The 13,284-nt window shown below is 39.8% G+C and overlaps 1 protein-coding gene across 2 annotated transcripts in view; it reads right to left on the bottom strand.

Annotated features, from left to right (window-relative positions):
- Positions 1-1,729: 1,729 nt before the first annotated feature.
- LOC126284746 (pacifastin-like protease inhibitor cvp4) overlaps positions 1,730-13,284 on the bottom strand; it is a 111,644-nt gene continuing 100,089 nt past the window's right edge. For both annotated transcript variants that reach the window (XM_049983888.1, XM_049983887.1), the window contains exon 5: positions 1,730-1,845. The gene's annotated coding sequence lies outside the window, so the exon portion shown is untranslated. The remainder of the gene's footprint in view (positions 1,846-13,284) is intronic.

Below are 13,284 nucleotides of genomic sequence, written 5' to 3' on the forward strand. Positions count from 1 at the left end.
CCATAATGGTGTTTGCACGCGCTCCACTGGACCCATAGATAACTATATGAATGTTCGCCAGATCATATTGGAGCAGCCACTAGCTTGTTCTATCCTACAGAAAAGTGGTTCCCCGAATGACGAAGGATTTGCGGCCTCTGATCTGCATGATGATGTAGATATTAGGATTCATCAGACCATGCCAACGTCCAGTGCCCACTTCAACTGTACTTGCCAATGTTGTGGTGTTAACATTGGCACATGCATGGGCCGTTGGCTGCAGAGGTCCATCCTTAGGAGTGTTGTGTGGGCTGTGTGTTCAGAGACACTTGTAGTCTGCCTAGTATTAACACCCAGTATTAACGTCTGATGTTAGTTCCACCACAGTTCGCCACCTGCGCTGATTTATCAGTCTGCCAAGGCTTCAATGTCTGACATCTGTAATGAAGGGTGGCCGTCCAACCCCAAGATGTCTGGACATGATTTCACCATGGGTTGAAGACACTCACCACAGTACTCCTTGAACACCCGACAGATCGTGAAGTTGCCGAAACGCTCGTTCCGAGCCTCCATGCCATCACAATCTACCCTCGTTCAGTCTCATATAAGATCGTTCGTCTTCCCCATTCTACACATGGACAGCACACTACATGCACCATGCGTTTGTCTGACTAGCAGACATTCCCCGCAGGTGATGCTGCTATTGTGCAGACGAGTTTATATCGACAGTAGGTGGATGGTCATAATGTTCTGACTGATCAGTATATTTCACAAGTAATATGATAACTGTTTATTAATGAACTTTCTCTCATACAATCCTAAACCATCTGAAATTCTACCTCAGACATAATTCCCTGCCTGGAACTTTGGCCATCATGAAATGGCTAACTTCCAGTAGTGTTTGTCCGTGGCAGTGAATCTTTTTCAGTTTAAATTACGCTTGTCCGAAACTTTTATCTGTAGATTCGTTCTGGCTTTCTGGGAAGTACATATTGCATCAACACACGTAGAACGCATGTCTGCACGCTCTTCTAACTATTTATATTTTATACTTGAGAACCTGTCATGGTTTTCTGTGGACACATCAAAGACGCTTGTGTATTGTTTTTTGAAGAGAGCGCCACCAAGGTCGATGCAGAAGGCAATTGATTGCTATGAAAAAATAGCAGTTTCAAAATAATTCCTTCAGTTACACTACTGATTCAATCCACTTACTGCTGGGGATATTCATTTCAGACCATTCGTTCCTTACCTCAAAATACATAGATTGTAACCCACGGCCATCGGTAGAGTTTCAGTCCTGAAGGTTTAGGAGACTCTGCATATACATTTTGAATTATGAGCAAATAGTAGAAAATAGAAAGAAACACTGGAACTACAGTACGTGGCAGTATGAAATAAAACGTCACCACCACATGAATTGCTCTCGAGATGATTTATCAGTGTTTATGACTTAAAGAAGTCAACAATGCTGCATGAATGGTATACTGTATCTCTGTAGGTTATGAGTGAGTGATACATTTATTCTTTGAGGGAACAGTGAACTTGTGATGTCTTGTACCTTCAAGATACAGGTCAACCAACCAAAACTGAAGCCACTTGAGAAATGTAAATCATATTTTGAATGTTGAACGTTCTCACTTTCTTCACTCTTACGCACCTTGTTTTAGTTGCGTTGCTGGTGTAGATGTAATCACAGAATGACTTACTTGCTTAATGGTATGGGGATAAGCTAATAAAATAACAGGAATACAAGCAAATGGTGTATTTGGTGAAGCAGTAAAACGTAATTATAATGTTGCTTCAGCTGTGGAAGAGGTATCGGACCTGGAGTTCTTCTTGGCCTCAGTGAAATTTTGCAGCACACTGTTCACAAAGAAAACAAGTTATTAACATGTGTTAATGAAAGTGTATTATAAGCAATAAATTTCTTCATCAAGAGCTAATTTTGTTTCTTTTCGTACGCTATTACACTTATGTTTTTCTGAAGAACAACCGCACTTCTTTCAAGGAAACTACTCTAGTATTATAGTTGAAAACCTTTGGAAACTATTTCTTATTTGCTATTTGTCTGATCATACTGGAAGATGTATGTGGTATTCAAACTCCCAAAAATCAGTTTCTCACTCCCCCCTCCTCTACCCCTCCTTCCTGCTTATCTTTTAGGCTAGTGCACCTAGAGAGGCAGGATATGGCGAACAGTGGCTTAACCGCATCGCAAATAAAGTACCAGTCCATTACGGAATTAGTGTAGTTCTACTGGTTGAGTTGGCGCAGTGGTTAAGACACCGGACTCTCATTCAGAAGGATGGTGCCTATACCCCAGTCCATACATCCAAAGTTAGATTTTCCGTAATTACAAAGCGGTTATGGCAAATGCCAGAATGATGCCTTTGAAAAGCTTATGACCAAAACGCTTTCCCATCCATTCCCACTTCGAGGTGGCACTCCATCTACACTGATCCTGTCGTCAACGCAACATTATATCCTAAATTACTTTCCTTTTTAAACGTAGTTCTCCCTATCTGCTGTTGGCATTGGTGCTGCTACCTGTTACACGTAGTATTCTCAGTACGGTGTGATGTAAATTACAGTCAATGTCCTCTGCTATGACAGCATGTTTCGCCAGTAGTTTCACAAGTCAGGCTTTCTTCTTTACCTAGGTTTCTTTTATCGAAAAATAGTTATTGCTTCTTGTATACCCACACCGCCAACTCTGTTTTTAATATCGTCATGAACCATTCCTTTCTTTTGCTAATTTTTGAGTTTCTTGGGCCTTCTCGACTGTAACAACTTGCTGTATGGACATACGCCTTATTTCTTACGATTTCCGAGATAGAGCAAATTTAGTGTAGGGGAAGGCCTTGTACATTGGGCATGTATTTTTTGGGGGCAGTCGTAGTAAACGCAGAAATTGGGTTTCTGATGTACTTATTTAGCAATTTCATTACTTGTCTCATTTCTCATCAAATTAATCACAGGACATAATCATTTTATCTAAATTCTATACTATAGAGACAATTTTTCAAAATGTTGTATTTGGCTCAAGATACAATGTGGTCTTGTATCATGAACCACAACTTGAGATAAATGTACGAGTCACATATTACGAACAGACACTATTGTACATAAACAGAAGGCTAATAAACTGAACATCGAAATAAACACACATAAAAGTTATTTTTCAGGCTATCCTATGTAACATTTATATATTGTTAACCGCTTTTGCCATATTGTAAACGTCTGTGATCATAGTGTAATATCACCAACTGTTTTAAGGTATAATTTTACTCCCATTTCAGGTAATGATTCATAACCTAAAATAATAAATTGTCAGGAAACTCACAGCATGGTTATTAGGATAAATGTTTATGGTATGTATTAAACATTTAACTTTATTATTTGTGCGCATGGTGATATAACAGTGAATTAAAGACAAGAAAATTACTTGTAGGTGAGAAACAATGATATACAGAAACTTCCTGGCAGATTAAAACTGTGTGCCCGACCGAGACTCGAACTCGGGACCTTTGCCTTTCGCGGGCAAAGCTGTGGGTACCGGGCGTGAGTCGTGCTTCGGTAGCTCAGTTGGTAGAGCACTTGTCCGCGAAAGGCAAAGGTCCCGAGTTCGAGTCTCGGTCGGGCACACAGTTTTAATCTGCCAGGAAGTTTCATATCAGCGCACACTCCGCTGCAGAGTGAAAATCTCATTCTGGAAACACTCCCCCAGGCTGTGGCTAAGCCATGTCTCCGCAATATCCTTTCTTTCAGGAGTGCTAGTTCTGCATGGTTCGCAGGAGAGCTTCTGTAAAGTTTGGGAGGTAGGAGACGAGGTACTGGCAGAAGTAAAGCTGTGGGTACCGAGCGTGAGTCGTGCTTCGGTAGCTCAGTTGGTAGAGCACTTGCCCGCGAAAGGCAAAGGTCCCGAGTTCGAGTCTCGGTCGGGCACACAGTTTTAATCTGCCAGGAAGTTTCATATCAGCGCACACTCCGCTGCAGAGTGAAAATCTCATTCTGGAATGATATACAGGTTTGTAGGAAATTGAAATAATTCCTCCTTGCTCCTGTAACAACAGCTGGCTATACTCTTACCATAGCAGGCAACGGCTGGTGTGAAAAACACTGAAGTTAGAAAGCAATGACCAGAGATAGATTATTGTCTCAAGGTGTACACCACTTTAAATTACAAGCCTTTTCCTTACAGTCTTTTTTATTTTCTCTGTTATTCAGTACATTGTCATTGTTTACAACTTACCACTGTTGTATATAAGTCGAGACGAACAATTTTATACCGGATGCTTGTGATCTATCAAATCGGGAAACTACTGCAAACTGGCCTACAAGAATTGTCTAAGCTACAGCGCATGCAAGTGGCGTTAGGATTTCAATAGTCTCTCGCTCTCTTAGCACAAACTATTAGAGAAAAAATCGGTAGTAACTACCATGTAGGAGATTTCATGTGTTTTAATTTTGCGCTGCGATACGTTTTTGCTAGAGGCAAAAGTGACATTAATGTGAACCTATTTCGGAAAACATTTGGAGTAGGGCATATGTCCATACGAAGTTTTTTGCTTGGAATGAGTGTTCCTGTCCTATCCCTGAGTATTGACCATGGCTCCTGGGACATACTGTATAGTTCAAGCAATTAAGTCGTCAGCTATCGCCCTGTCTGGGGCTGTAGCATATCTTGCTCTGAATGACCTTTTTCTATGACATCATTGTTCTAGAGTCTAGTGTCTTCTCTCACGGATTTCAATTATGGTGCTATAAAACAGAGGCCACAGACTACACCCTTCTTACCTATCCTGTTATAGTCACATTTCGTGTTCAAGACAAATGACTTTTGGTACGCTTCTGTACTAACTTTACATATAAATATAAACTTTTCGCAAAATAAATCTAGGACGACGCAGTATGTTGGTTGATTCTTTTAGAAAAGTATAAGTAGTGCAACAAAGCCGTTTCTGGGACAAATAAATTATAGAAAATGATGGCTGGGTTATCCTTATCCCCCCACCCTCATGACATAAGCCACCCCTCCAGTGTTGGAAATGGTGGAAAATTTTGACGGGAAAAGGTCAATGGGCTACCTTCATTAACCTAACCTTCCCTTCCTTCCCCCCCTCCTACGATGTCACCCACCACCTGCCAACACACCACCCCTGGAAATGGTGGGAAATGGACAGTCTCTTTGCAGCTACTAGAGAGGAAGGATAGTTAGTGTACTTTATTTATTTTTGCTGGGAAACTGAAGATCGCTTTTAATTACACATCTACATGCTTCGTGCTACACAATGAGTGCCTAAAATCGCAATATGGATGAAAATTGTCGATGTCACATAAATGGTGTTATCCTGCTGGAAAAACTTACAACACTAATCGAAACTAGTAGCAGGCAGACTCAAAATAAATAGTAATTCTTCATAGGACGCTCCTTTTACCTACAAGTCAGAATAAGTATCTCTGCTCCATTTGTGAATTAGTGAGAAAAAGACTCAGTCTACAACGATAACTGAAACAACCCCTTAAACATAAGCGTTCTGACTTCTAAGACATTCCTGAGCACTGAGGGAAATGCTTTCTGCAACCAACAAATGCTGGACTTGCAAACCATATCAAAGTTCCTGTCTGCTGACCATCCAATCATACCTACTGAGCAAACACATGTTTTGACATAGCTAAAGTATCATGAAAATCCTGTGCAGCACTATTTCATAGGCAACATTTCCTCGTCCAGTAAAAAAAATCTGTTGTTATTTGTTACGTCTTGCAACGAAAGACGCTTGCTTACCACTCTAGGTTGTGAATCATATCCATGGCCGCTGCCATCCTCCGTCATATAGTATAGCCACCTCCCACTATGCTGGCACCAACAAGCAGTAGCCCTGACTTATTCCTCTAAGTTAAAGTTCCAAGGATACGCTGTGTAGTAAGAACATTCACATCTCTGTTTAAACACCAGACAGGTTGAGAAGTCCATCACCATCCCCACTAAGAGCAAAGTTAGGTCAGGAATACGTTGCACTGTAGGCCATGTATTTCAAAAGACAATGGAATTTCTGGCACAGTCCTACAGATGAAAAAACTGCGAAAGAAAATGAAGTCGTTTGCCTAAGAACCACTACACACCATCCTACCTGGGAGAAAAAGAAACACCGCTGTGGTAATAATTATCATGAAACAAACGTGTCCCGTTGTAGTATGTGCTTTTATGAAGTGGTTCAGGACCGCTGTGCATTGTGGGAGCAGTCGTCGGCACTGTCTTCTGTTGAATGGGGTGCCTTGTAATGGACCATGAGTCCAGTACATAGACCTGCTGAATATTGAGAGAGAGACAGTGAGACTTTTCTCACTCTGTCAGACAAGTCTGACATCATGGATCACGCCCCCTTACAGTCGGACAAGGGATTTTACATCCAAAAAACCTTGATATTTGCTTAGACAATCGTGAATTAATATACTGACATTACCTGCAATATCCGATTTTACATGCAAAAAACAATGATATTTGTGACACTGAAACGTAATAGTCTAATTGAAACCCATTTAAACACGTAAATTTTAAACATAAACATTAATTTCAGACATAGAGGAGTATGGACATATGTACTTGTGGAAAAGTTATGAAGAAAATAATTATGGAATCATAATTACACTAATGTGTAGAAGTTCTGTAAATGAAGGAAACATTTTCCATGAAGAGAACTTCTATTAATTAATAAAATATGAGTCTGCATTATTGTAATTTCGTATTCGAGAAATTATACTCGAATAAAATAACGGACACAAACTAATATAGAATTGTACTTGCTGTTCTGAAGCAATTATAAGTTTATATATATATATATATATATATATATATATATATTTAGTTTTTATATGTTAATTTTAATTGCTACTTAATTAAAAAATCATTTAAAACAATGCTGAGGATTGTTTGGGGTTATTAAGAAAGTATAAATAGTTACAGCGATATTGGAATGGGTAAGTCAGTCTGGTTTTGGTTTTTGAGAAGTGAGCATGTAGCTGCTTCTTTTGTATTGTAAGAATTGTTTACCTTTGTAGTAATACCTTAATCTTGTTTTGAAAGCACAATAAATAATTGAAACATAATATAAAATTGATTTTTAATTTTAACTTTTCTGAAGTTAAAATTTTTATAGTTACCGTGAACTTAGGACTTCAGCTGCGACAGATCTTCTTAAAGGATGAGTACCGTACACAAAAACCCTAATATACATGTTTAACTTTAGAATAGTTACGTTTCAACACTTTTATACTGAAATCATCGAGTATCGTATGAAAATTCCCAGAATTTCATGTATGTTCACTTTGCTTGCCGGAATATCTAACCATTTACGTAACTGTTCTTAATATCAATCACATGTCAGTATGCTACCGATCTCCTGCACAGTATAATTCAGAAGATAAAGGGTGGAAATTACATCTCTGGAAAGCCGAAACTTAAGTGTGATCATTGAGTAACTATAAACTTATCTGTGAAGATTTTTACGCAAAAACTCAAAGTCAGAGGAAACTGGTAGTTCCAGTCGTATTTTTTAATGAATACCGCTGTCAAGTACATAACAGGTTTTAGATCATTCTTATACATTACAAAGTCATCCAAGGTTTTAATGCTCGTGTCTACAGGACCAGCAAATGTCTCTTTCACCAGTGTTTCATCATCTTGATGCTATCAACACATCACAATCGATGTTCTCTGAAACGAATAAAGACAGCAAATGCGTAGAGCGCCAGTATACCTCACAGTCGAACAAGAGGCTTCTGAAACTCTTGAGACCTGCCGCACTGACAACACAAAGAGGTACGACGCTAAGTTGTCGAAACCAAGTCCATCCTCATTCCGTATGCATGTGACATTCGACAATGAGGGAAGCTTCGGAAATACCTCTTCATGACGGCTGTGGTTCTGGAAATATCTATTTCCTACATAAATTTGTATCCTTCTTATGACTGGACATAATTTTTTGACATGTAATCTTTCATACCTCTACAGCTGGACATGCACTGAAAACGCAATTTTCCACGTAAAAATCGGGGAATCTACACTCCCTTATGACCGGACATAGTCCGTTCACTTACCACCCACACTACTTTTTGTACATGTCAAAACACAGAGCATAGTAACTTTATGCTCCAACACACACAAATTTCAGACAAGCAATAGAGTGATGTACCCTCCACCATGCACTGCACAGCCGCTGGCAGCGTATTTGTTTTAAATGTGGGATGTTTGTAGATGATGGAGTCGTCTGCAAGTAGGTGGGGAGATCTGCAATGGAGTTGGTTGCTGACTTGAATGTAACTGTAAATATATTGTACATTAATAGGACTAGAAAGTCCATCACTGTCATCAGAAGCGTTAACTGCCTTAAAACGCCTAGCAGTAAGCATCTGGCGTGAGCTCAGGTAGAATGAATATGTTGGTTCAGATTCATTTGCTGGACTCAAGGAGAGCAACCCAAGCAGTAAGAACTGACGTCATGAGCGAAAAATGAGTTTAATATTCTAGTCCTGTGATGCAGGGTGTAGCAAATTATTAAAGTAATAAGAACAGATATTTTTTCTTTTTTACCTGATGAGAGAATACTTAGAGGAAATATAGGATTTCCACGACTGAAGACGTTCTAGATGCGAATTTTGTTTACAAAGAACTGATTGGTTTTGACAGATATTACCTCACTCTCTTTCTCTCTCTGTCTCTCTCTCTCTCTCTCTCTCTCTCTCTCTCTGTCTCTCTCTCTCTCTGTCTCTTTCTGTTGCAAGTGTTGAGAAAGCTTTTAGCATTAACAGCAGAATTCTCTGTAAATACCGGTATTGTTGGAGGCTGCTGTTGAAAGTTTGGCAATGGGCAGGTTAGAGAGCTGTATCACAGGAAGGACTTTGTGAAAATGATCGATACAGTCCGTTGTTTATGAATGGAGAGGACTGCTGTCCACACACTCATACACACACACACACACACACACACACACAGACAGACAGATATAGACAAGTGTTGCGAAAGTATGCTATTGTCATAGACCGGGGACAGCTTCTGTTTGCTCTCATCCATCTGTACACATGACGTTGAGTGCGTATTTGTGTTTGGATCCTGCTGCATGGACCACATCACTCCTGTGAAATCATAATAAGACTCCGCATGCCATCTCACACAGCAGTCGCTTGGAGTGCTGCTCTGTGCGTCGCTACAGCTCTGCTGGTGGCTGTCTGGTATTGCAGTGGTCGCAACATGCACTGCAGCTGCGCTACATCCCACAATCGCCGGCAGAGCACTGAGTGAGCTACAACTATAGTTCTGCCGGCAGACTGAGACTTCATGGCGTGCCACACTGTGAATTAAATATGCGATTACGAGCATCTTATGTAGTAGGTATTAACCTCTGCTGCGCTAACAGCTTACGAAGCTTTTTCATCTTGTTTTTGAATCCCACAGCAAACGACTGTATTTACAGATGAATTGGTGATACTCTTCACACAATCATTTTTAGCATAGTGTTTTAATCAGTTGCAGGTATGTGTAGCCTGATTTTTTAACATCACTGAAGTTTTATGTAAGTCTGCAGGATTTTGTGGCCATTGTCACTAAAATTAAAATCGTCTGGGTTGTTAGGCCGCATGATACTTCCTTCTAAAATAATCGACGCTTCGACCCCTCTGCTGGGATCTTCTTCAAGATGTTAGGGTGTTGCTGGAATTAGCAATAGCGGTATTATGATTTCTTCTCCAGTAGGATAACACCAGTTGTGTAACATCGCCAATTTTGAGCCATATTGTAATTTTCGGCACTCGTGTAGAAATATGCATGTGTAGTTAAGAGCGATCTTTACTTCAGTTTACCAGCAAAACTAAATAAAATAAACTAACCTAACCTTTCTCTCTGACTGTTGGACAGGCTGACCGTTTCCCGCCATTTCCAGGATCAGGACGATGGTGGGTATGGGTGATGTCATAGGAGTGGAGGAGGGGTGTGAGGAGTTGTTAGTAGAGATAACTCAATTGATCTTTTCCCGCCAACATTTTCCGCCATTTCCAGGGGTGGAAGGGGGTGGGTGACGTCATAGGGAGTGAGGAAAACCCAGCTGCCATTACGAATAAATTATATGTTCCAGATGATTCGCATTAAGAATGATACTAAGGATTTTTTAGTAAGTTGTGTGTCAGTGAGAAAATTCTTCTTCTTTATGGTCCTCCATATGAAATACTACTTGAGAGTAAGCGCGCAATTTTCCTATTATCTTTCTAAAGCATTAACACGTTTTTTTTTATTCCAGCATGGTTATGATTTTTTTCTATTGTAACGCTGCTTCTATGCCACAAAGTCATTTGTCTACAAAGATTAGCAAAATCCGAGTGTTTGACCGAATACTTCGGACTGACGCCGATTATAATCTAGGGACAGTAGTGTAACATAAAAAGTGAATATAAATAACTTGGCGAGTATATGGTGTCTCATTAATATTGATAATTATTTTATGCAGTGATTCTGATGCATCTGTCATTTTCTAGTTGAAAAATTTTCAGTTTGATTGGTGATTAAAGTATTTTGAAAAGCATGGTTCAGTAACATAGCCTGAAAAAATTACACAAAGAGAGACAAACAATTTGCTAATTTAAAAACCATGGCTGCCCGGCAAACAAAGTTTACAGTTCATTACACTGTGTGTCCAACACAATGAAAGCGTTTCAGTGTAGTTGGTAACAGGTATCATATCACTTTCGACCTATAGGTCATTTCACTGTTAGAAAAAGAAAGGAACCTCAAATACTTCAGAGTACTGCTAAATAAGACAGGTATGAGTTAAGGTGATGGAACAAAATATTTGTGTCTGAAACTATTGTTTCAAAATCATCACCTGTTTATAAATTAAGTGAATAGTCCAGTTGTTGTGTGACACCATATACATACATTAACAATGACATTACAAAATTTATGCATCTGTCTTGTTGCAAAACTATTTCTGGTGTTGTTGTGGTCTTCAGTCATGAGACTGATTTGATGCAGCTGTCCAAGCTACTCAGAATTTTGTTTCCTTTACTGCTTGCTCAATATACAGATCGAATAACTTGGGGGAGAGGCTACAACCATGTCTCACTCCCTTCCCAACCACAGCTTCCCTTTCATTTACCCCGACTGTTATAACCGCCGTCTGGTTTCTGTGCAAATTGAAATTAGCCTTTCGCTCCCTGTATTTTACCCCTGCCACCTTCAGAATTTGAAAGAGAATATTCCAGTCAACATTGTCAAAAGATTTCTCTAAGTCTACAAATGCTAGAAACGTAGGTTTGCCTTTCCTTAATTTTTCTTCTAAGGTAAGTCGTAAGGTCAGTACTGCCTCACGTGGTCCAACATTTCTACGGAATCCAAACTGATCTTCCTCAAGGTCGGCGTCTACCAGTTTTTCCATTCGTCTGTAAAGAATTCGCGTTAGTATTTTGCAGCTGTGACTTATTAAACTGATGGTTCGGTAATTTTCACATCTGTCAACACCTGCTTTCTTTGGGATTGGAATTATTATATTCTTCTTGAAGTCTGTCTCATACATCTTGCTCACCAGATGGTAGAGTTTTGTCAGGACTGGCTCTCCCAAGGCTGTCAATAGTTCTAATGGAATGTTGTCTACTCCCGGAGCCTTGTTTCGACTCAGGTGTTTCAGTGCTCTGTCAAACTCTTCGCGCAGTTTCATATCCCCCATTCATCTTCATCTACATCCTCTTCCATTTCCATAATATTGTCCTCAAGTACATCGCCCTTGTACAGACCCTCTGTATACTCCTTCCTTTCAGCTTTCCTTCTTTGCTTAGAACTGGGTTTCCATCTGAGCTCTTGGTATTCATACAAGTGGTTCTCTTTTCTCCAAAGGTCTCTTTAATTTTCCTGTAGGCAGTATCTATCTTACCCCTAGTGAGATAAGCTTCTACATCCTTACATTTGTCCTCTAGCCATCCCTGCTTAGCCATTTTACACTTCCTGTTGATCTCATTTTTGAGACGTCTGTATTCCTTTTTGCCTGCTTCATTTACTGCATTTTTATATTTTCTCCTTTCATCAATTAAATTCAATATTTCTTCTGTTACCCAAGGATTTCTACTAGCCCTTGTCTTTTTATCTTATTGATTCTCTGCTGCCTTCACTACTTCATCCCTCAGAGCTACCCATTCTTCTTCTACTGTAATTCTTTCCCCCATTCCTATCAATTATTCCCTTAAGATCTCCCTGAAAGTCTTTACAATTTCTGGTTTACTCAGTTTATCCAGGTCCCATCTCCTTAAATTCCCACCTTTTTGCAGTTTCTTCAGTTTTAATCTACAGTTCCTAAACAATTGACTGTGGTCAGAGTCCACATCTGCCCCTGGAAATGTCTTACAATTTAAAACCTGGTCCCTAAATCTCTGTCTTACCATTATACAATCTATCTGGTACCTTCTAGTATCTCCAGGCTTCTTCCAGGTATACAACGTTCTTTCATGATTCTTTAACCAAGTGTTAGCTATGATTAAGTTACGCTTTGTTCAAAATACTACCAGGCGCCTTCCTCTTTCATTTCTTAGCCCCAATCCATATTCACCTACCACGTTTCCTTCTCTCACTTTTCCTAGTATCGCATTCCAGTCACCCATGACTATCAAGTTTTCGTCTCTCTTCACTATCTCAATAATTTCTTTTATCTCAGCATACATTTCATTAATTTCTTCGTCATCTGCAGAGTTAGTTGGCATATAAATTTGTGCTACTGTAGCAGGCGTGGGCTTCGAGTCTATCTTGGCCACAATAATGCGTTCACTACGCTGTTTGCAGTAGCTTACCCGCACTCTTACTTTTTTTATTCATTATTAATCCTACTCCTGCATTACCCCTATTTGATTTTGTACTTTTAACCCTGTATTCACCTGACCAAAAGTCTTGTTCCTCTTGCCACCGAAAATCACTAATTCCCACTATATCTAACTTTAACCTATCCATTTCCCTTTTTAAATTTTCTAACCTACCTGCCCGAGTAAGGGATCTGACATTCCATGCTCCGATCCGTAGAACGCCAGTTTTCTTTCTCCTGATAAAGACGTCCTCTTGAGTAGTCCCCGCCTGGAGACCCGAATGGGGGACTATTTTACCTCCGGAATATTTTACCCAAGAGGACGCCATCATTATTTAACCATACAGTAAAGCTGCACGCCCTCGGGAAAAATTACGGCTGTAGTTTACCCTTGCTTTCAGCCGTTCGCAGTACGACAACAGCAAGGCCGTTTTGGTTAATGTTACAAGGCCAGATCAGTCAATTATCC

Source organism: Schistocerca gregaria, chromosome 8 (genome assembly GCF_023897955.1).
Source record: "Schistocerca gregaria isolate iqSchGreg1 chromosome 8, iqSchGreg1.2, whole genome shotgun sequence".
Lineage (NCBI taxonomy): Eukaryota > Metazoa > Arthropoda > Insecta > Orthoptera > Acrididae > Schistocerca > Schistocerca gregaria.